We start from the raw sequence: 24887 nt of genomic DNA, 5'->3' as shown, positions 1-24887 counted from the left end.
GTGATGTGACAGATGATCCCTGTGATGTGACAGATGCAGACCCCCCAACATGACCCATTCCACTAGGTACAAAATGCTCTGCTCCTGGACTTCCCTCTTAATTTATTATTGCCATCACCTGTGAAGAAACAGCTTTCTTATCATTCAACTAGTTCAACAGAGGTGATGGAAATCATAAATTGAGAGGGAAGTCCAGGAGCAGAGCATTGTGTACCTAGTGGAATGGGTCATGTTGGAGGGTCTGCAGATGATCCCTGTGATGTGATAGCTGTTCCCCATGTAAAGGACAGGCCGCCATCTGCAGCGTCTCCGCCAGGGGGCGCCAGCCCCAGTCACAACGATAGCTCGAGGCCTAGCCAATCACAGGGCAGAGAGAGCATGACAGCTCGGGGCCTAGCCAATCACAGGGCAGAATATGGAGCACGTGATGAGACCGGGAGAGAATCTGTCAGCGAGTGACAGGAGGCCGCGGTGGGTGGTGCCACGGTGAATGATTGACTCGGCTCACAGCCAATAGGACAGAGGGTAAGAGCTGTCGGAGAGAGAGTGCCGTCTCATGATTGGCTGACACGCATCATGGGGTCGGGACTGAGCGCTCTGTTGCCATGACAGCGAGAACCCGCGCCGCCTTTTTCCCCGGCTGGTCGCCATCTTGTTGTTGATTTGAACTGGTCCGGAGCGCGTGAGAGGAGCCGGGTCTGCGAGGAAACACCCGCGGGCAACCGCCCCCCAAATCCCAGACGGGAGGAGTGCCCGGGGAGGCGGTGACAGGTAAGGGAGCAGCGATGGAGGTAACACGGCTGACAGCCAGAATTGGGGCCCAGGGCCCGTCATGTAACGGGGGAGGGGCAGAGGCCGGGTATGGGAGGGGTTAATGAGAGGGTAAGAGGCTGGGATGGGAGGAGCTATGGGGAGGGGAAGAGGTGGGAGGGGCTAGTGAGGGAAAGAGGCTGGGTGTGAGAGGGCAAAGGAAAGGGACAGAGGCTGGAGTGGGAGGGGTTAAAGAGGGAAAGAGGCTGGGTGTGGGAGGGGCAAAGGAAAGGGACAGGCTGAGATCGGATGGAAAGAGGCTAGAGTGGGAGGGGCTAATGAGGGGAAGAGGATGGGAGTGGGAGGGGCTAATGAGGGAAGGGGTGGGAGGAGTAAGGACAGGATGTGAGAGAGGCAAAGTGGAAGTACAGAGGCAGGTAGGGTGTGGAAGAGGATAATGGGAGGGGCAGATGCTGGGTGTGGGGGCAGAGGATAGGACAGTGGCAGGGTGTTGGAGGGGCAGATGCTGGGTGTGGGGGCAGAGGGTAGGACAGTGGCTGGGTGTTGGAGGGGCAGATGCTGGGTGTGGGGGCAGAGGATAGGACAGTAGCTGGGTGTTGGGGCAGATGCTGGGGGCAGAGGATAGGACAGTGGCTGGGTGTTGGTGGGGCAGATGCTGGGGGCAGAGGATAGGACAGTGGCTGGGTGTTGGTGGGGGCAGAGGATAGGACAGTGGCTGGGTGTTGGGGCAGATGCTGGGGGCAGAGGATAGGACAGTGGCTGGGTGTTGGGGCAGATGCTGGGGGCAGAGGATAGGGCAGTGGCTGGGTGTTGGAGGGGCAGATGCTGGGGGTAGAGGATAGGACAGTGGCTGGGTGTTGGGGCAGATGCTGGGGGCAGAGGATAGGACAGTGGCTGGGTGTTGGAGGGGCAGATGCTGGGGGCAGAGGATAGGACAGTGGCTGGGTGTTGGAGGGGCAGATGCTGGGGGCAGAGGCTGGGGGCAGAGGCTGGGTGTTGGAGGGGCAGATGCTGGGGATGGGGGCAGAGGATAGGACAGTGGCTGGGTGTTGGGGCAGAGGATAGGACAGTGGATGGGGGTTGGTGGGGCAGAGGCTGGGTGTTGGAGGGGCAGATGCTGGGGATGGGGGCAGAGGATAGGACAGTGGCTGGGTGTTGGGGCAGAGGATAGGACAGTGGATGGGGGTTGGTGGGGCAGAGGCTGGGTGTTGGAGGGGCAGATGCTGGGGATGGGGGCAGAGGATAGGACAGTGGCTGGGTGTTGGAGGGGCAGATGCTGGGGGCAGAGGCTGGGTGTTGGTGGGGCAGAGGCTGGGTGTTGGAGGGGCAGATGCTTGGGATGGGGGCAGAGGATAGGACAGAGGCTGGGTGTTGGTGGGGCAGATGCTGGGGGCAGAGGCTGGGTGTCGGAGGGGTAGATTCTGGGGGTGGGACAGAGGATAGGACAGTGGCTGAGTGTTGGTGGGGCAGATGCTGGGTGTTGGTGGGGCAGAGGCTGGGTGTTGGTGGGGCAGAGGCTGGGTGTTGGTGGGGCAGATGCTGGGGGCAGAGGCTGGGTGTTGGTGGGGCAGAGGCTGGGGGTGGGGAAGGCTAGTAGGCAGGACAGAGGTTTGTGTGGGAGGGGCAGAGACTGGATGACGGGGGTGCACAGGGAATTGGAGGAGGCAGAGTGTCACGGTCCTGGGGCGGTGATTCTCCAGATACTACAATGCGAGAACGCTGCCGGTGACACGTACTGATTACCTTAGTGCGTGGTAAATTCAGGCGGTAACTGCCACCAGCAGAAGTACCAGTCGCTGCGCCAGCCAGGCCACGCCCAGGGCGAGCCTCTGCTCTCACCCGCACACACACAATTGTTAATACTTAAAGATGAGATAGCCTGGAGCTGTGTCGCTGGTTTGGGTTGGAAAGCGCCGACAACCAGAACTAAAATGAAGAGAGTTTACTGTACGTAAAGAACTTCAAATCTTCTAGTTACAGAAGAAAGACGTTATAAGAATATAATAGCTGGGAAGTCGCACATGGAAATACAAGTACAAATAAAATGAAAAAAGAAATGGAAAATAAACAAAACAAACCAATCCGGTCCCTGGATTCAGTAGTTATGGGAAGCGGCTTCTCTCCCGCTGGTGACTTGTGGATCATGTGTATCCTCCGATAGCCTCATGCAGAATGAACACTTTCCAGCCTGGGTTTCTCAGCCTTCCCCCTCGAGCCCCCCTGTGGCCAGAGACCCTGGCGGCCACGGCACAGCCCTTAAACTGGCCAGCGCTATTTTAAGGACAATAGGCGCTTGGCGCCACTGATAAATGTACTTACGGCGCCAGGCGCGGACTGTTCAACAATATGTTTAATAATGTGTCATATGTTATATCGCTGCGCAGTTTTGGGGAATTATGGACTGGACGGTTATAGACCTGCATGGACAGGGCACTTATGAGAAAAGTACGAGGTATTTAGGGGCAGATGTATGAAAAACGTCCTAACGGACGTTATGTGCCTGGGGCCGTATCACCACATTATCGTGGTGATACGGCCGGACCCTGCGCCACAGTGTATCACCAGTGTGGCCGCTGATGTGGGAGGGTGTTATCTTACCTGTCCCACGATAGCGCACCTTCCACATTGGCTGGCCTGCGTCTCACTCCCAGTGTCTATCTGCGCGACCTTTTCCCTGCTCAAGTTGCTGGCGGCTCGAGGCACATGCACGACTAGTCTGGCTGCTCGCCGGCGCCGAATGTGTGAGGTGAATATTGTTTTTGTCCACGAACCATAAAGTTTTCGGGGGGGAAATTAAAGAACACAAAAAAAAAACCAAACAAGCAAGCTTTAACCTCACATGGCCTGCCCAGGGGAGGCGTTCCGGACCGGCAGATCAGGAGATGAAAAGGGACAGCAGAGGCAATCATACATTGCCTCTGCTCTTCGCCTCCCATTCACTACTGCGGGGAAGCAGTAAGTGGCAGGGGCGCGCGGCGGGCAGTGCATACGGCGTTAACACGCCGTTCATACTTTTGGGTGCAGCGCAAAATGCTGCCTTAAGGTGCGCTGTGGTCAGCGGGAACCACAGCGCACTTTCATACATCTGCCCCTTTGTTTCTAAAAAGGCCTTGACAATAGTTCTTGAGACTTTTGCATAGAAAGTCGTATGGTAATTGTCCTAGCTCCAGCAGGGAATAGGTGACAATTGGCGGCTTTTGGTGGCCAAACATTTTCTTTGAGATACAAAGGAAGGTTTGGAGAGAAGACTGTGTTTCCAGCATCTCCTGTTGTGTGATAAGCCAAAACTGGTTTTACACGGAGATGTGAGAGAGACAGGAACATGTTAATCACATTGTGTTTTATGAATGCAAACTAGTGGGTTTCGTTTAACAACAGTTTGATGTAAGATTTCTTAGGCTGCATTATGTAGGATGCAGATTTATGTTTAAATTACAAGGACTTTGTGGCCCTCATTCCGAGTTGTTTGCTCGCTAGCTGCTTTTAGCAGCTTTGCACACGCTAGGCCGCCGCCCTCTGGGAGTGTATCTTAGCTTAGCAGAATAGCGAACGAAAGATTAGCAGAATTGCTACTAAATATTTCCCTGCAGTTTCTGAGTAGCTCTAGACCTACTCCTAGATTGCGATCACCTCAGTCCGTTTAGTTCCTGCTTTGACGTCACAAACACGCCCTGCGTTTGGCCAGCCACTCCCCCGTTTCTCCAGACACTTCCGCGTTTTTCCCTGACACGCCTGCTTTTTTTAGCACACTCCCGGAAAACGCTCAGTTACCACCCAGAAACACCCACTTCCTGTCAATCATTTACCGATCAGCAGTGCGACTGAAAAGCGCCGCAGAATCCACAAGCAAAACTGCTAAGTTTTTAGTTAAATAACTAAGCGCATGCGCCCTGCGTTCCTTGCGCATGCGTAATTAGCAACAAATCGCAGCATAGCTAAAATCTGCAACGAGCGAACAACTCGGAATGACCCCCTGTGTGTGACAGGAAAAGGACGAGGCACATTTGTTTGGGAAATCAAATACAAACCCTATGTGATAAATGTATCAATGGCGAAGTGTAAACTCCCAGGTGGTAAGGAATGGAGTTTAAATGACACCAAACGTTGTGTGTGACAGGAAGGAGGAAATTGCTTCATGCACTTATATCCTTTTAAAATGTAATTTATTTATATTTTGTAAGATATCCTGATTGGATGGATAGGACTCAGGGGGAACTACCCCCTGAGATGCATTATGGCTTTACTGTATAAAAAGAGGAGGCCTGTGAGCTCCAAGTTGTATTATACCAACTACTTTCTGCTGTAACATCTTGCTGTATGCTGTTGCCCCTAGCAATAGGGAAGAGTCTTTTTGAAGGCTATTTGAGCAAATAAATATCATCTGCCTCAAGACGACCGCTTCATCTTCTGACCTGCAGGTCTAGGCGAAACTTAGCTCTGTTTTCCAGCTGTCCAGGGCGCACCCAGCGTCTCCAAGCTCCGCTTCCAGCCAGCTACTGGCAGAGGCCTAGTCAAGCGACTAGTGAGGATTTGTCAACACCACCCAGGTGTGGTAAGGCGACATGTCGACGCATACAGAGCAGAACCGTGGTTCCAAACGCCACGGCACGGTAGGAGCTTGGTGGCAGCGTACAACCCGCCCACTGCGCGGAGTCAGTAACAGGCGGTTACTGACCGGAAGCGGGAATCCCCAGTGTGGCCAGGTCCCGTGTGACCTAAAACTCCATTCTGGGGACGGGACGTGAAAGCGGTGAGGGTTTTTGTACGGGACCGTCCGGTCACACCCCGTCTTTAGGATCCTTATTACCTAGCTCAGTGCCGGACACTGGACACATCACTGAATCTACAATTCACCGGCCCTCCTGGTCACATGAGCGGGGATTGGGTATGGGTCATTAGGTCGTTTTCTTCGTAGAGTGACCGGGAACCCCAATTAGTGCACCGCGTCCCCTCGCTTCGCTCGCCATGCTTCGGGCAAGGTGTCTCGCTCCTCTACTGCTGCGCTCGGCTCAGGTTACCGTTCCCAATCGTAGTCCACGTGGATCGTAAAGTATAAAAAAGTTAAAGAAATGAAAAAAAAAGTGAACTCACGACTTCTTTCCATGTCAAACTAATGCATGTCGCCCAATAGTGGTCGATCTAATGACCGTGTCCCGTTACCCATCTCATTGTGTGAAGGTATGAAGCAGGCCTATCCATTATACTGGGAGAGTTTACACCTGGCTAAAGGGACATTTATCACCTTCGCTGACCCGTAAGGATGCGCCCCCGTACTGGCCTGGCCTCTGTTCCTGTGCCGTGTAAATGACCGCAATATACAGACCTGGGCAGATGTACGCTCAGGGGAAGAGCGCTGCGCTGTCACCTTCCCACATAGCACAAGCCTTGGACTGGGTGACTGGGAAATGCCGGGGTGTGCCTGAGTAATCACTGCAAGGCCGGGTGTCATCCACATACATGTGTCTCAGTACAAAATACACTGATACAGCAATCCGATGTCTCCACATACCCTGATACAGCAATCCGATGTCTCCACATACACTGATACAGCAATCCGATGTCTCCACATACACTGATACAGCAATCCGATGTCTCCACATACTCTGATACAGCAATCCGATGTCTCCACATACACTGATACAGCTATCCGATGTCTCCACATACTCTGATACAGCAATCCGATGTCTCCACATACCCTGATACAGCTATCCGATGTCTCCACATACACTGATACAGCAATCCGATGTCTCCACATACACTGATACAGCAATCCGATGTCTCCACATACACTGATACAGCAATCCGATGTCTCCACATACACTGATACAGCAATCCGATGTCTCCACATACTCTGATACAGCAATCCGATGTCTCTACATACACTGATACAGCAATCCGATGTCTCCACATACACTGATACAGCAATCCGATGTCTCCACGTCACATACACTGGTACAGCAATCCGATGTCTCCACATACACTGATACAGCAATCCGATGTCTCCACATACACTGATACAGCAATCCGATGTCTCCACGTCACATACACTGATACAGCAATCCGATGTCTCCACATACACTGATACAGCAATCCGATGTCTCCACATACACTGATACAGCAATCCGATGTCTCCACGTCACATACACTGATACAGCAATCCGATGTCTCCACATACACTGATACAGCAATCCGATATCTCCACATACACTGATACAGCAATCCGATGTCTCCACATACTCTGATACAGCAATCCGATGTCTCCACATACACTGATACAGCTATGCGATATCTCCACATACACTGATACAGCAATCCGATGTCTCCACATACTCTGATACAGCAATCCGATGTCTCCACATCGGATTACACTGATACAGCAATCCGATGTCTCCACATACACTGATACAGCAATCCGATGTCTCCACATACACTGATACAGCAATCCGATGTCTCCACATACACTGATACAGCAATCCGATGTCTCCACATACACTGATACAGCAATCCGATGTCTCCACATACACTGATACAGCAATCCGATGTCTCCACATACACTGATACAGCAATCCGATGTCTCCACATACACTGATACAGCAATCTGATGTCTCCACATACACTGATACAGCAATCCGATGTCTCCACGTCACATACACTGATACAGCAATCCGATGTCTCCACATACACTGATACAGCAATCCGATGTCTCCACATACACTGATACAGCAATCCGATGTCTCCACATACACTGATACAGCTATGCGATGTCTCCACATACACTGATACAGCAATCCGATGTCTCCACATACTCTGATACAGCAATCCGATGTCTCCACATCGGATTACACTGATACAGCAATCCGATGTCTCCACATACACTGATACAGCAATCCGATGTCTCCACATACACTGATACAGCAATCCGATGTCTCCACATACACTGATACAGCAATCCGATGTCTCCACATACACTGATACAGCAATCCGATGGCTCCACATACACTGATACAGCAATCCGATGGCTCCACATACACTGATACAGCAATCCGATGGCTCCACATACACTGATACAGCAATCTGATGGCTCCACATACACTGATACAGCAATCCGATGGCTCCACATACACTGATACAGCAATCCGATGGCTCCACATACACTGATACAGCAATCCGATGTCTCCACATACACTGATACAGCAATCCGATGTCTCCACATACTCTGATACAGCAATCCGATGTCTCTACATACACTGATACAGCAATCCGATGTCTCCACATACACTGATACAGCAATCCGATGTCTCCACGTCACATACACTGATACAGCAATCCGATGTCTCCACATACACTGATACAGCTATCCGATGTCTCCACATACACTGATACAGCAATCCGATGTCTCCACATACACTGATACAGCAATCCGATGTCTCCACATACACTGATACAGCAATCCGATGTCTCCACGTCACATACACTGATACAGCAATCCGATGTCTCCACATACACTGATACAGCAATCCGATGTCTCCACATACACTGATACAGCAATCCGATGTCTCCACGTCACATACACTGATACAGCAATCCGATGTCTCCACATACTCTGATACAGCAATCCGATGTCTCCACATACACTGATACAGCTATCCGATGTCTCCACATACACTGATACAGCAATCCGATGTCTCCACATACACTGATACAGCAATCCGATGTCTCCACGTCACATACACTGATACAGCAATCCGATGTCTCCACATACACTGATACAGCAATCCGATGTCTCCACATACACTGATACAGCAATCCGATGTCTCCACGTCACATACACTGATACAGCAATCCGATGTCTCCACATACACTGATACAGCAATCCGATGTCTCCACATACACTGATACAGCAATCCGATGTCTCCACATACACTGATACAGCAATCCGATGTCTCCACATACACTGATACAGCAATCTGATGTCTCCACATACACTGATACAGCAATCCGATGTCTCCACGTCACATACACTGATACAGCAATCCGATGTCTCCACATACACTGATACAGCAATCCGATGTCTCCACATACACTGATACAGCAATCCGATGTCTCCACATACACTGATACAGCTATGCGATGTCTCCACATACACTGATACAGCAATCCGATGTCTCCACATACTCTGATACAGCAATCCGATGTCTCCACATCGGATTACACTGATACAGCAATCCGATGTCTCCACATACACTGATACAGCAATCCGATGTCTCCACATACACTGATACAGCAATCCGATGTCTCCACATACACTGATACAGCAATCCGATGTCTCCACATACACTGATACAGCAATCCGATGTCTCCACATACACTGATACAGCAATCCGATGGCTCCACATACACTGATACAGCAATCCGATGGCTCCACATACACTGATACAGCAATCCGATGGCTCCACATACACTGATACAGCAATCCGATGGCTCCACATACACTGATACAGCAATCCGATGGCTCCACATACACTGATACAGCAATCCGATGGCTCCACATACACTGATACAGCAATCCGATGTCTCCACATACTCTGATACAGCTATCCGATGTCTCCACATACTCTGATACAGCAATCCGATGTCTCCACATACTCTGATACAGCAATCCGATGTCTCCACATACTCTGATACAGCAATCCGATGTCTCCACATACACTGATACAGCTATCCGATGTCTCCACATACACTGATACAGCAATCCGATGGCTCCACATACACTGATACAGCAATCCGATGGCTCCACATACACTGATACAGCTATCCGATGTCTCCACATACACTGATGCAGCAATCCGATGTCTCCACATACACTGATGCAGCAATCCGATGTCTCCACATACTCTGATACAGCAATCCGATGTCTCCACATACACTGATACAGCAATCCGATATCTCCACATACACTGATACAGCAATCCGATGGCTCCACATACACTGATACAGCAATCCGATGGCTCCACATACACTGATACAGCAATCCGATGGCTCCACATACACTGATACAGCAATCCGATGGCTCCACATACACTGATACAGCAATCCGATGTCTCCACATACACTGATACAGCAATCTGATGTCTCCACATACACTGATACAGCAATCCGATGTCTCCACGTCACATACACTGATACAGCAATCCGATGTCTCCACATACACTGATACAGCAATCCGATGTCTCCACATACACTGATACAGCAATCCGATGTCTCCACATACACTGATACAGCTATGCGATGTCTCCACATACACTGATACAGCAATCCGATGTCTCCACATACTCTGATACAGCAATCCGATGTCTCCACATCGGATTACACTGATACAGCAATCCGATGTCTCCACATACACTGATACAGCAATCCGATGTCTCCACATACACTGATACAGCAATCCGATGGCTCCACATACACTGATACAGCAATCCGATGGCTCCACATACACTGATACAGCAATCCGATGGCTCCACATACACTGATACAGCAATCCGATGGCTCCACATACACTGATACAGCAATCCGATGGCTCCACATACACTGATACAGCAATCCGATGGCTCCACATACACTGATACAGCAATCCGATGGCTCCACATACACTGATACAGCTATCCGATATCTCCACATACACTGATACAGCTATCCGATATCTCCACATACACTGATACAGCTATCCGATATCTCCACATACACTGATACAGCTATCCGATGTCTCCACATACACTGATACAGCAATCCGATGGCTCCACATACACTGATACAGCAATCCGATGGCTCCACATACACTGATACAGCAATCCGATGGCTCCACATACACTGATACAGCTATCCGATGGCTCCACATACACTGATACAGCTATCCGATATCTCCACATACACCGATACAGCAATCCGATATCTCCATGTCACATACACTGATACAGCAATCCGATGTCTCCACGTCACATACACTGATACAGCAATCCGATATCTCCACATACACTGATACAGCAATCCGATATCTCCACGTCACATACACTGATACAGCAATCCGATGTCTCCACGTCACATACACTGATACAGCAATCCGATATCTCCACATACACCGATACAGCAATCCGATATCTCCATGTCACATACACTGATACAGCAATCCGATGTCTCCACGTCACATACACTGATACAGCAATCCGATATCTCCACATACACTGATACAGCAATCCGATATCTCCACGTCACATACACTGATACAGCAATCCGATGTCTCCACGTCACATACACTGATACAGCAATCCGATGTCTCCACGTCACATACACTGATACAGCAATCCGATATCTCCACATACACTGATACAGCAATCCGATATCTCCACATACACTGATACAGCAATCCGATATCTCCACGTCACATACACTGATACAGCAATCCGATGTCTCCACGTCACATACACTGATACAGCAATCCGATGTCTCCACGTCACATACACTGATACAGCAATCCGATATCTCCACGTCACATACACTGATACAGCAATCCGATGTCTCCACGTCACATACACTGATACAGCAATCCGATATCTCCACGTCACATACACTGATACAGCAATCCGATATCTCCACGTCACATACACTGATACAGCAATCCGATGTCTCCAGGTCACATACACTGATACAGCAATCCGATGTCTCCAGGTCACATACACTGATACAGCAATCCGATATCTCCACGTCACATACACTGATACAGCAATCCGATGTCTCCACGTCACATACACTGATACAGCAATCCGATATCTCCACGTCACATACACTGATACAGCAATCCGATGTCTCCAGGTCACATACACTGATACAGCAATCCGATATCTCCACGTCACATACACTGATACAGCAATCCGATATCTCCACATACACTGATACAGCAATCCGATATCTTCATATCACATACACTGATACAGCAATCCGATGTCTCCACGTCACATACACTGATACAGCAATCCGATATCTCCATGTCACATACACTGATACAGCAATCCGATATCTCCACATACACTGATACAGCAATCCGATATCTTCATATCACATACACCGATACAGCAATCCGATATCTCCACGTACACTGATACAGCAATCCGATATCTCCACATACACTGATACAGCAATCCGATATCTCCATGTCACATACACTGATACAGCAATCCGATATCTCCATGTCACATACACTGATACAGCAATCCGATATCTCCACATACACTGATACAGCAATCCGATATCTTCATATCACATACACCGATACAGCAATCCGATGTCTCCACATACACCGATACAGCAATCCGATGTCTCCACATACACCGATACAGCAATCCGATGTCTCCACGTCACATATACTGATACAGCAATCCGATGTCTCCACGTCACATACACTGATACAGCAATCCGATGTCTCCATAACACATACACTGATACAGCAATCCGATATCTCCACGACACATACACTGATACAGCAATCCGATATCTCCACGACACATACACTGATACAGCAATCTGATGTCTCCACGTCACATACACTGATACAGCAATCCGATGTCTCCACGTCACATACACTGATACAGCAATCCGATATCTCCACATACACTGATACAGCAATCCGATATCTCCACATACACTGATACAGCAATCCGATATCTCCACATCACATACACTGATACAGCAATCCGATGTCTCCACGTCACATACACTGATACAGCAATCCGATATCTCCATTTCTCTATCGTCCTAGTGGATGCTGGGGTTCCTGAAAGGACCATGGGGAATAGCGGCTCCGCAGGAGACAGGGCACAAAAAGTAAAGCTTTTCCAGATCAGGTGGTGTGCACTGGCTCCTCCCCCTATGACCCTCCTCCAGACTCCAGTTAGATTTTTGTGCCCGGCCGAGAAGGGTGCAATCTAGGTGGCTCTCCTAAAGAGCTGCTTAGAGAAAGTTTAGCTTAGGTTTTTTATTTTACAGTGAGTCCTGCTGGCAACAGGATCACTGCAACGAGGGACTGAGGGGAGAAGAAGTGAACTCACCTGCGTGCAGGATGGATTGGCTTCTTGGCTACTGGACATCAGCTCCAGAGGGACGATCACAGGTACAGCCTGGATGGTCACCGGAGCCGCGCCGCCGGCCCCCTTGCAGATGCTGAAGTCAGAAGAGGTCCAGAATCGGCGGCTGAAGACTCCTGCAGTCTTCTAAAGGTAGCGCACAGCACTGCAGCTGTGCGCCATTTTCCTCTCAGCACACTTCACACGCAGTCACTGAGGGTGCAGGGCGCTGGGGGGGGGCGCCCTGGGAGGCAAATGTAACCTATATAAAGGCTAAAAATACCTCACATATAGCCCCCAGAGGCTATATGGAGATATTTAACCCCTGCCTGGATTCACTAAATAGCGGGAGACGAGCCCGCCGGAAAAGGGGCGGGGCCTATCTCCTCAGCACACGGCGCCATTTCCTCTCACAGCTCCGCTGGTCAGGACGGCTCCCAGGTCTCTCCCCTGCACTGCACTACAGAAACAGGGTAAAACAGAGAGGGGGGGCAAATTTATGGCGATATTTTGATATATATAAAGCAGCTATAAGGGAGCACTTATTATAAGGCTATCCCTGTTATATATAGCGCTTTTGGTGTGTGCTGGCAAACTCTCCCTCTGTCTCCCCAAAGGGCTAGTGGGTCCTGTCTTCGTTAGGAGCATTCCCTGTGTGTCTGCTGTGTGTCGGTACGTGTGTGTCGACATGTATGAGGACGATATTGGTGTGGAGGCGGAGCAATTGCCAAATATGAGGATGTCACCCCCTAGGGAGTCGACACCAGAATGGATGCCTTTATTTATGGAACTACGGGATAGTGTCAACACGCTAAAGCAGTCGTTTGACGACATGAGACGGCCGGACAATCAATTAGTGCCTGTCCAGGCGACTCAAACACCGTCAGGGGCTGTGAAACGCCCTTTGCCTCAGTCGGTCGACACAGACCCAGACACAGGCACTGACTCCAGTGGTGACGGTGACGAATCAACCGTATTTTCCAGTAGGGCCACACGTTATATGATTTTGGCAATGAAGGAGGCGTTACATTTAGCTGATACTACAGGTACCACTAAACAGGGTATTATGTGGGGTGTGAAAAAACTACCTATAGTTTTTCCTGAATCAGAAGAATTAAATGAGGTGTGTAATGAAGCGTGGGTTGCCCCTGATAAAAAGCTGATAATTTCAAAGAAATTATTGGCATTATACCCTTTCCCGCCAGAGGTTAGGGAGCGCTGGGAAACACCTCCTAGGGTGGACAAGGCGCTAACACGCTTATCTAAACAAGTGGCGTTACCCTCTCCTGAGACGGCCGCACTTAAAGATCCAACAGATAGGAGGATGGAAAATATCCAAAAAAGTATATACACACATGCAGGTGTTATACTACGACCAGCTATAGCGACTGCCTGGATGTGCAGTGCGGGGGTAGTTTGGTCAGAGTCCCTGATTGAAAATATTGATACCCTGGACAGGGACAATATTTTACTGTCGTTAGAACAAATAAAGGATGCATTTCTTTATATGCGTGATGCACAGAGGGATATCTGCACACTGGCATCACGGGTAAGTGCTATGTCCATTTCGGCCAGAAGAGCTTTATGGACGCGACAGTGGACAGGCGATGCGGATTCAAAACGGCATATGGAAGTTTTGCCGTATAAAGGGGAGGAGTTATTTGGAGTCGGTCTATCAGATTTGGTGGCCACGGCTACAGCCGGGAAATCCACCTTTCTACCTCAAGTCACTCCCCAACAGAAAAAGACACCGACTTTTCAACCGCAGCCCTTTCGTTCCTTTAAAAACAAGAGAGCAAAGGGATATTCATATCTGCCACGAGGCAGAGGAAGGGGGAAGAGACACCAACAGGCAGCTCCTTCCCAGGAACAGAAGCCCTCCCCCCGCTTCTACAAAAGCCTCAGCATGACGCTGGGGCTTCTCAAGCGGACTCGGGGGCGGTGGGCGGTCGTCTCAAGAATTTCAGCGCGCAGTGGGCTCACTCGCAGGTAGATCCCTGGATCCTGCAGATAATATCTCAGGGGTACAGGTTGGAACTAGAGACAGATCCGCCTCGCCGTTTCCTGAAGTCTGCTTTACCAACGTCCCCCTCAGAAAGGGAGACGGTTTTGGAAGCCATTCACAAGCTGTACTCTCAGCAGGTGATAGTCAAGGTACCTCTTCTACAACAAGGGAAGGGGTATTATTCCACTCTTTTTGTGGTACCGAAGCCGGATGGCTCGGTAAGGCCTATTCTAAATCTGAAGTCCTTGAACCTGTACATAAAGAAGTTCAAGTTCAAGATGGAGTCACTCAGAGCAGTGATAGCGAACCTGGAAGAGGGGGACTTTATGGTATCCTTGGACATCAAGGATGCGTATCTCCACGTTCCAATTTACCCCTCACACCAGGGGTACCTCAGGTTCGTTGTACAAAACTGTCACTATCAGTTTCAGACGCTGCCGTTCGGATTGTCCACGGCACCTCGGGTCTTTACAAAGGTAATGGCCGAGATGATGATTCTTCTTCGAAGAAAAGGCATATTAATTATCCCATACTTGGACGATCTCCTAATAAGGGCAAGGTCCAGAGAACAGCTAGAGATGGGATTAGCACTGTCTCAAGAAGTGCTAAAACAGCACGGGTGGATTCTGAATATTCCAAAATCCCAGTTAATGCCGACAACTCGTCTGCTGTTCCTAGGGATGATTCTGGACGCGGTTCAGAAAAAGGTTTTTCTCCCGGAGGAAAAAGCCAAGGAGTTATCCGAGCTTGTCAGGAACCTCCTAAAACCAGGAAAGGTGTCTGTACATCAATGCACAAGAGTCCTGGGAAAAATGGTGGCTTCTTACGAAGCAATTCCATTCGGCAGATTCCACGCAAGAATTTTCCAAAGGGATCTGTTGGACAAATGGTCAGGGTCGCATCTTCAGATGCACCTGCGGATAACCCTGTCTCCAAGGACAAGGGTGTCTCTTCTGTGGTGGTTGCAGAGTGCTCATCTATTGGAGGGCCGCAGATTCGGCATACAGGATTGGATCCTGGTGACCACGGACGCCAGCCTGAGAGGCTGGGGAGCAGTCACACAAGGAAGAAACTTCCAGGGAGTATGGACGAGCCTGGAAACGTCTCTTCACATAAACATTCTGGAACTAAGAGCAATATACAATGCTCTAAGCCAGGCAGAACCTCTGCTTCAGGGAAAACCGGTGTTGATCCAGTCGGACAACATCACGGCAGTCGCCCATGTGAACAGACAGGGCGGCACAAGAAGCAGGAGTGCAATGGCAGAAGCTGCAAGGATTCTTCGCTGGGCAGAGAATCATGTGATAGCACTGTCAGCAGTGTTCATCCCGGGAGTGGACAACTGGGAAGCAGACTTCCTCAGCAGACACGATCTTCACCCGGGAGAGTGGGGACTTCATCCAGAAGTCTTCCACTTGCTGGTAACCCGTTGGGAAAGACCAATGGTGGACATGATGGCGTCTCGCCTCAACAAAAAACTGGACAGGTATTGCGCCAGGTCAAGAGATCCGCAGGCAATAGCTGTGGACGCGCTGGTAACGCCTTGGGTGTACCAGTCGGTGTATGTGTTTCCTCCTCTGCCTCTCATACCAAAAGTATTGAGAATTATACGGCAAAGAGGCGTAAGGACGATACTAGTGGTTCCGGATTGGCCAAGAAGGACTTGGTACCCGGAACTTCAAGAGATGATCACGGAAGATCCGTGGCCTCTACCTCTAAGGAGGGACTTGCTTCAGCAGGGTCCCTGTCTGTTTCAAGACTTACCGCGGCTGCGTTTGACGGCATGGCGGTTGAACGCCGGATCCTAAAGGAAAAAGGCATGCCGGAAGGAGTCATTCCTACTTTGATTAAAGCAAGGAAGGAAGTAACCGTGCAACACTATCACCGAATTTGGCGAAAATATGTTGCGTGGTGCGAGGATCGGAGTGCTCCGACGGAGGAATTTCAACTGGGTCGATTCCTACATTTCCTGCAATCAGGATTGTCTATGGGTCTCAAATTGGGATCTATTAAGGTTCAAATTTCGGCCCTGTCGATTTTCTTTCAAAAAGAATTGGCTTCAGTCCCTGAAGTCCAGACCTTTGTTAAGGGAGTGCTGCATATACAGCCCCCTGTGGTGCCTCCAGTGGCACCGTGGGATCTCAATGTGGTTTTGGACTTTCTAAAATCTCATTGGTTTGAACCACTAAAGAAGGTGGATTTGAAATATCTCACATGGAAAGTGACCATGCTTCTAGCCCTGGCTTCGGCCAGGAGAGTGTCAGAACTGGCAGCTTTATCTTACAAAAGCCCATATCTGATTTTCCATTCGGACAGGGCAGAACTGCGGACTCGTCCGCATTTTCTCCCTAAGGTGGTGTCAGCATTTCATCTGAACCAGCCTATTGTAGTGCCTGCGGCTACAAGTGACTTGGAGGACTCCAAGTTACTGGACGTTGTCAGAGCATTAAAAATATATATTGCAAGGACAGCTGGAGTCAGAAAATCTGACTCGTTGTTTATATTGTATGCACCCAACAAGATGGGTGCTCCTGCGTCTAAGCAGACGATTGCTCGTTGGATCTGTAGCACAATCCAACTTGCACATTCTGTGGCAGGCCTGCCACAGCCTAAATCTGTAAAGGCCCACTCCACAAGGAAGGTGGGCTCATCTTGGGCGGCTGCCCGAGGGGTCTCGGCATTACAACTTTGCCGAGCAGCTACGTGGTCAGGGGAGAACACGTTTGTAAAATTTTACAAATTTGATACTCTGGCTAAGGAGGACCTGGAGTTCTCTCATTCGGTGCTGCAGAGTCATCCGCACTCTCCCGCCCGTTTGGGAGCTTTGGTATAATCCCCATGGTCCTTTCAGGAACCCCAGCATCCACTAGGACGATAGAGAAAATAAGATTTTACTTACCGATAAATCTATTTCTCGGAGTCCGTAGTGGATGCTGGGCGCCCATCCCAAGTGCGGATTATCGGCAATAATTGTACATAGTTATTGTTAACTAATTCGGGTTATTGTTGAAGGAAGCCATCTTTCAGAGGCTCCGCTGTTATCATACTGTTAACTGGGTTTAGATCACAAGTTGTACGGTGTGATTGGTGTGGCTGGTATGAGTCTTACCCGGGATTCAAAATCCTCCCTTATTGTGTACGCTCGTCCGGGCACAGTACCTAACTGGAGTCTGGAGGAGGGTCATAGGGGGAGGAGCCAGTGCACACCACCTGATCTGGAAAAGCTTTACTTTTTGTGCCCTGTCTCCTGCGGAGCCGCTATTCCCCATGGTCCTTTCAGGAACCCCAGCATCCACTACGGACTCCGAGAAATAGATTTATCGGTAAGTAAAATCTTATTATTACATACATTGATATTAAGAGGCCTATGCCTACTTGAAATAGCCTGGTTCGGAGACTGGGTGTAGGGGTAGCTAATGGGAGGGGCAATATCTAGGTGCAGACTGGGTGTAGGTGGGGTGTATGGGAGGGGAGAGGTTGGGTGTAGGTGGGGTATTTGGGAGGGGAGAGGTTGGGTGTAGATGGGATGTACGGGAGGGCAGAGGTTGGGTGTAGGTGGGGTGTATGGGAGGGGAGAGGTTGGGTGTGTAGATGGGATGTATGGGAGGGGAGAGGTTGGGTGTAGATGGGGTGTATGGGAGGGGAGAGGTTGGGTGTAGATGGGATGTATGGGAGGGCAGAGGTTGGGTGTAGATGGGGTGTATGGGAGGGGAGAGGTTGGGTGTAGATGGGGTGTATGGGAGGGGAGAGGTTGGGTGTAGATGGGATGTATGGGAGGGCAGAGGTAGGGTGTAGGTGGGGCATTTGGGAGGGAAGAGGTTGGGTGTAGGTGGGGTATTTGGGAGGGGAGAGGTTGGGTGTAGATGGGGTGTATGGGAGGGGAGAGGTTGGGTGTAGGTGGGGTGCAGGGGAGGGGAGAGGTTGGGTGTAGGTGGGGTGCAGGGGAGGGGAGAGGTTGGGTGTAGGTGGGGTGCAGGGGAGGGGTGAGGTTGGGTGTAGATGTGGTGGAGGGGAGAGGTTGGGTGTAGGGGTATTTGGGAGGGGAAAGGTTGGGTGTAGATGGGGTGTATGGGAGGGGAGAGGTTGGTTGTAGATGGGGTGTATGGGAGAGGAGAGGTTGGGTGTAGGTTTGGGTATTTGGGAGGGGAGAGGTTGGGTGTAGATGGGGTATTTGGGAGGGGAGAGGTTGGGTGTAGGTTTGGGTATTTGGGAGGGGAGAGGTTGGGTGTAGATGGGGTGTATGGGAGGGGAGAGGTTGGGTGTAGGTTTGGGTATTTGGGAGGGGAGAGGTTGGGTGTAGATGGGGTGTATGGGAGGGGAGAGTTTGGGTGTAGATGGGGTGTATGGGAGGGGAGAGGTTGGGTGTAGATGGGGTGTATGGGATAGGAGAGGTTGGGTGTAGGAATGGTTTACAGAGTGGGCAGGGGGCAGTTGAGTGGGTATGGAGCACTTGGCTGAGGAGGGGTAAGGTAGTGGACAGAAAGGGGCCATTGTTGCAGCTAGTTGAGGAGAGCTCAGTTGGGCAGTAGGAGGCAGATTACTCATTATTACTCATTGTTACTGTTCTTTTTACACTGTTTATTTCAGTTCCTTAATTCTGTTGTATTTCTTATCTAGAGAACTCAATGTCTAATATTATTATGACTGTAATTATTTAAGGAAAGACGGTGGCCCATTCCCAGCTGGAATAACGCCATCCTGGGTTTTATCACCATTTTGGAGCAGATGATTGGATGAGCTCTGTAGTCTTGGCAGTGGGGAGCAGATGATTGGATGAGCTCTGTGGTCTCGGCAGTGGGGAGCAGATGATTGGACGAGCTCTGTAGTCTTGGCAGTGGGGAGCAGATGATTGGACGAGCTCTGTAGTCTTGGCAGTGGGGAGCAGATGATTGGACGAGCTCTGTGGTCTCGGCAGTGGGGAGCAGATGATTGGATGAGCTCTGTGGTCTCGGCAGTGGGGAGCAGATGATTGGATGAGCTCTGTGGTCTCGGCAGTGGGGAGCAGATGATTGGATGAGCTCCGTGGTCTCGGCAGTGGGGAGCAGATGATTGGATGAGCTCTGTTGTCTCGGCAGTGGGGAGCAGATGATTGGATGAGCTCTGTGGTCTCGGCAGTGGGGAGCAGATGATTGGATGAGCTCTGTAGTCTCGGCATTGGGGAGCAGATGATTGGATGAGCTCTGTGGTCTCGGCAGTGGGGAGCAGATGATTGGATGAGCTCTGTAGTCTCGGCAGTGGGGAGCAGATGATTGGATGAGCTCTGTAGTCTCGGCAGTGGGGAGCAGATGATTGGATGAGCTCTGTGGTCTCGGCAGTGGGGAGCAGATGATTGGATGAGCTCTGTGGTCTCGGCAGTGGGGAGCAGATGATTGGATGAGCTCTGTGGTCTCGGCAGTGGGGAGCAGATGATTGGATGAGCTCTGTGGTCTCGGCAGTGGGGAGCAGATGATTGGACGAGCTCTGTGGTCTCGGCAGTGGGGAGCAGATGATTGGATGAGCTCTGTAGTCTCGGCAGTGGGGAGCAGATGATTGGATGAGCTCTGTAGTCTCGGCAGTATGGAGCAGATGATTGGATGAGCTCTGTAGTCTCGGCAGTGGGGTCCCCTCAGTGTCGCTCTTGAGATAATATTCTTTATAACACACTGCATAGTGTAACCTTATATTGTGCCGGAAATGGAATCGTCATATAAATAACATTTTACCTATGGCAATTGCAGCACAGTAGATTATTTTGGGATGATAGCGGCTCTTTGTAATTATGTAATTGTACTATATGTGGCGTTACTTGTCAGTGTGTCTAATATATTCACTCCTTTAAGGTAACACTAGTATTTCTCTGACGTCCTAAGTGGATGCTGGGACTCCGTAAGGACCATGGGGAATAGCGGCTCCGCAGGAGACTGGGCACAACTAAAGAAAGCTTTAGGACTACCTGGTGTGCACTGGCTCCTCCCACTATGACCCTCCTCCAGACCTCAGTTAGAAACTTGTGCCCGGCTGAGCTGGATGCACACTAGGGGCTCTCCTGAGCTCCTAGAAAGAAAGTATATTTTAGGTTTTTTATTTTACAGTGAGATCTGCTGGCAACAGACTCACTGCAGCGAGAGAAGTGTTCCGGAAAATCGGCGGCAGAAGACTTCTGTCTTCAACAAGGTAGCGCACAGCACTGCAGCTGTGCGCCATTGCTCCTCATGCACACCTCACACTCCGGTCACTGATGGGTGCAGGGCGCTGGGGGGGGGCGCCCTGAGGGCAATATAAGACACCTTGGCTGGCAAATCATCACAATATATAGTCCCAGGGCTATATATGTGATAAATTACCCCTGCCAGAATCCATGAAAAAAGCGGGAGAAAAGTCAGCCGAAAAAGGGGCAGGGCTATCTCCCTCAGCACACTGGCGCCATTTTTTCTTCACAGTGCAGCTGGAAGACAGCTCCCCAGGCTCTCCCCTGTAGTTTTCAGGCTCAAAGGGTTAAAAAGAGAGGGGGGGGCACTAAATTTAGGCGCAATATATGTATACAAGCAGCTATTGGGGGAAAAATCACTCAGTTATAGTGTTAATCCCTGCATTATATAGCGCTCTGGTGTGTGCTGGCATACTCTCTCTCTCCCCAAAGGACTTTGTGGGGTCCTGTCCTCAGTCAAAGCATTCCCTGTGTGTGTGCGGTGTGTCGGTACGGCTGTGTCGACATGTTGGATGAGGAAGGTTACGTGGAGGCGGAGCAGAGGCCAATAAATGGGATGTCGCCCCCTGTGGGGCCGACACCAGAGTGGATGGATAGGTGGAAGGTATTAACCGACAATGTCAACTCCTTACATAAAAGGCTGGATGACGTAACAGCTGTGGGACAGCCGGCTTCTCAGCCCGCGCCTGCCCAGGCGTCTCAAAGGCCATCAGGGGCTCAAAAAAACGCCCGTTACCTCAGATGGCAGACACAGATGTCGACACGGTGTCTGACTCCAGTGTCGACGAGGTTGAGATATATACACAATCCACTAGGAACATCCGTTACATGATCTCGGCAATGAACCCAAGTACCACATTAAAGGGGTTTTATTTTTGGGGAGAAAAAGCAGCCAGTGTTTTGTTCCACCATCAGATGAATGAATGAAGTGTGTAAAGTAGCGTGGGTTCCCCCGATAAGAAACTGGTAATTTCTAAAAAGTTACTGATGGCGTACCCTTTCCCGCCAGAGGATAGGTCACGTTGGGAGATATCCCCTAGGGTGGATAAGGCGCTCACACGTTTGTCAAAAAAGGTGGCACTGCCGTCTTAGGATACGGCCACCTTGAAGGAGCCTGCTGATAAAAAGCAGGAGGCTATCCTGAAGTCTGTATATACACACTCAGGTTATATACTGAGACCTGCAATTGCCTCAGCATAAATAGTGCTGCTGCAGCGTGGTCTGATACCCTGTCAGATAATATTAATACCCTAGACAGGGATAATATGTTGCTAACATAGAGCATATTAAAGACGTCGTCTTATATATAAAGGATGCACAGAGGGATATTTGCCGGCTGGCATCCAGAATTAATGCAATGTCCATTCTGCCAGGAGGGTATTAGAGACCCGGCAGTGGACAGGTGATGCTGCCTTTAAAAGGCACATGGAGATTCTGCCTTATAAGGGTGAGGAATTGTTTGGGGATGGTCTCTGGGACCTCGTATCCACAGCAACAGCTGGGAAGAAAATTTTTTACCTCAGGTTTCCTCACAGCCTAAGAAAGCACCGTATTTTCAGGTACAGTCCTTTCGGCTTCAGAAAAGCAAGCGGGTCAAAGGCGAAAGCTGCACCAGTCAGCCAGTTCCCAGGATCAAAAATCTTCCCCCGCTTCCTCTGAGTCCACCGCATGACGCTGGGGCTCCACAGGTGGAGACAGGTGCGGTGGGGGCGCGTCTCGGGAACTTCAGGGACCAGTGGGCTTGCCCACAGGTGGTTCCCTAGGTTCTGCAAGTAGTATCACAGGGATACAGGCTGGAGTTCGAGGCGACTCCCCCTCGCCGTTACCTCACATCAGCCTTGCCTGCTGCCCTCGGAGAAAGGTAGTACTGGCGGCAATTCACAAGCTGTACTTCCAGCAGGTGAAATCAAGGTACCCCTCCTTCAACAAGGCCGGGGTTACTATTCCAAAATGTTGTGGTACCGAAACCAGACGGTTCGGTGAGACCCATTCTAAAATTGAAATCCTTGAACACTTATATACGAAGGTTCAAGTTCAAAATGGAATCGCTCAGGGCGATTATTGCAAGCCTGGAGAATTTCATGGTATCACTGGACATCAAGGATGCTTACCTGCATGTCCCTATTTACCCTCTTCACCTCAAAATTGTGGTACAGGATTGTCATTACCAATTCCAGACGTTGCCGTTGGTCTGTCCCCGGCACCGAGGGTATTTACCAAGGTAATGGCCGAAATAATTATCCCGTACTTGGTTGATCTCCTTATAAAGGCGAGGTCCAGGGAGCAGTTGTTCGTCGGAGTAGCACTATCTCGGGAAGTGCTACAACAGCACGGCTGGATTCTGAATATTCCAAAGTCGCAGCTGGTTCCTACGACGCGTCTACTGTTCCTGGGTATGGTTCTGGACACAGAACAGGATAAAAAGGGTTTCTCCCGGAGAAGTCCAAGGAGTTGTCGTCTCTAGACAGAGACCTCCTAATACAAATACAGGTGTCGGTGCATCAATGCACGCGAGCCCTGGGAAAGATGGTAGCTTCTTACGAAGAAATTCCATTCGCCAGGTCCCATGCAAGGATCTTCCAGTGGGATCTGTTGGACAAGTGGTCCGGGTCGCATCTTCAGATGCATCGGCGGATAACCCTGTCTCCAAGGGCCAGGGTGTCGCTGTTGTGGTGGCTGCAGAGTGCTCATCTTCTAGGGGGGCGCAGATTCGGCATACAGGACTGGGTCCTGGTGACCACGGATGCCAGCCTTCGAGGCTGGGGGGCAGTCACACAGGGAAGAAACTTCCAAGGCCTATGGAAAATTCAGGAGACTTCCCTACACATAAATGTTCTGGAACTAAGGGCCATTTACAATGCCGGTGCTGATCCAGTCAGACAACATCACGGCGGTCGCTCATGTAAACCGACAGGGCGGCACAAGAAGCAGGATGGCGATGGCAGAAGCCACAAGGATTCTCCGATGGGCGGAAAATCATGTGTTAGCACTGTCAGCAGTGTTCATTCCCGGAGTGGACAACTGAGAAGCAGACTTTCTCAGCAGACACGACCTCCACCCGGGAGAGTGGGGACTTCATCCAGAAGTCTTCCAAATGATTGTACACCGTTGGAAAAGGCCACAGGTGGACATGATGGCGTCCCGCCTCAACAAAAAGCTACAAAGATATTGCGCCAGGTCAAGGGACCCTCAGGCGATAGCTGTGGACGCTCTGGTAACACCGTGGGTGTACCAGTCGGTGTATGTGTTCCCTTCTCTGCCTCTCTTACCCAGGGTAATGAGAATAATAAGAAGGAGAGGAGTAAGAACTATACTCATTGTTCCGGATTGGCCAAGAAGAGCTTGGTACCCAGAACTCCAAGAAATGATCTCAGAGGACCCATGGCCTCTGCCGCTCAGACAGGACCTGCTGCAGCAGGGGGCCTGTGTGTTCCAAGACGTACCGCGGCTGCGTTTGACGGCATGGCGGTTGAACGCCGGATCCTGAAGGAAAAGGGCATTCCGGAGGAAGTTATCCCTACGCTAATTAAAGCTAGGAAAGAAGTGAACGCAAACCATTATCACCGCATATGGCGGAAATATGTTGCGTGCTATGAGGCCAGGAAGGCCCCAAAGGAGGAATTTCAGCTAGGTCGATTTCTGCACTTCCTACAGTCAGAGGTGACTATGGGCCTAAAATTGGGTTCCATTAAGGTCCAGATTTCGGCTCTATCGATTTTCTTCCAAAATAGAACTGGCTTCACTGCCTGAAGTTCAGACTTTTGTTAAGGTAGTGCTGCATAGTCAGCCCCCGTTTGTGCCTCCAGTGGCA

At 50.2% G+C, this 24887-nt stretch overlaps 1 protein-coding gene across 1 annotated transcript in view; it reads left to right on the top strand.

Moving 5' to 3' along the window:
* The first annotated feature begins 619 nt into the window (after positions 1-619).
* The window catches only part of IP6K1 (inositol hexakisphosphate kinase 1), a 126251-nt gene continuing 101983 nt past the window's right edge, over positions 620-24887 (top strand). The window contains exon 1 of the mRNA XM_063941452.1: positions 620-771. The gene's annotated coding sequence lies outside the window, so the exon portion shown is untranslated. The remainder of the gene's footprint in view (positions 772-24887) is intronic.

Source organism: Pseudophryne corroboree, chromosome 9 (assembly GCF_028390025.1).
Source record: "Pseudophryne corroboree isolate aPseCor3 chromosome 9, aPseCor3.hap2, whole genome shotgun sequence".
In the NCBI taxonomy this organism is placed as follows: Eukaryota; Metazoa; Chordata; class Amphibia; order Anura; family Myobatrachidae; genus Pseudophryne; species Pseudophryne corroboree.
This window is presented reverse-complemented; position numbering and strand designations above follow the sequence as displayed.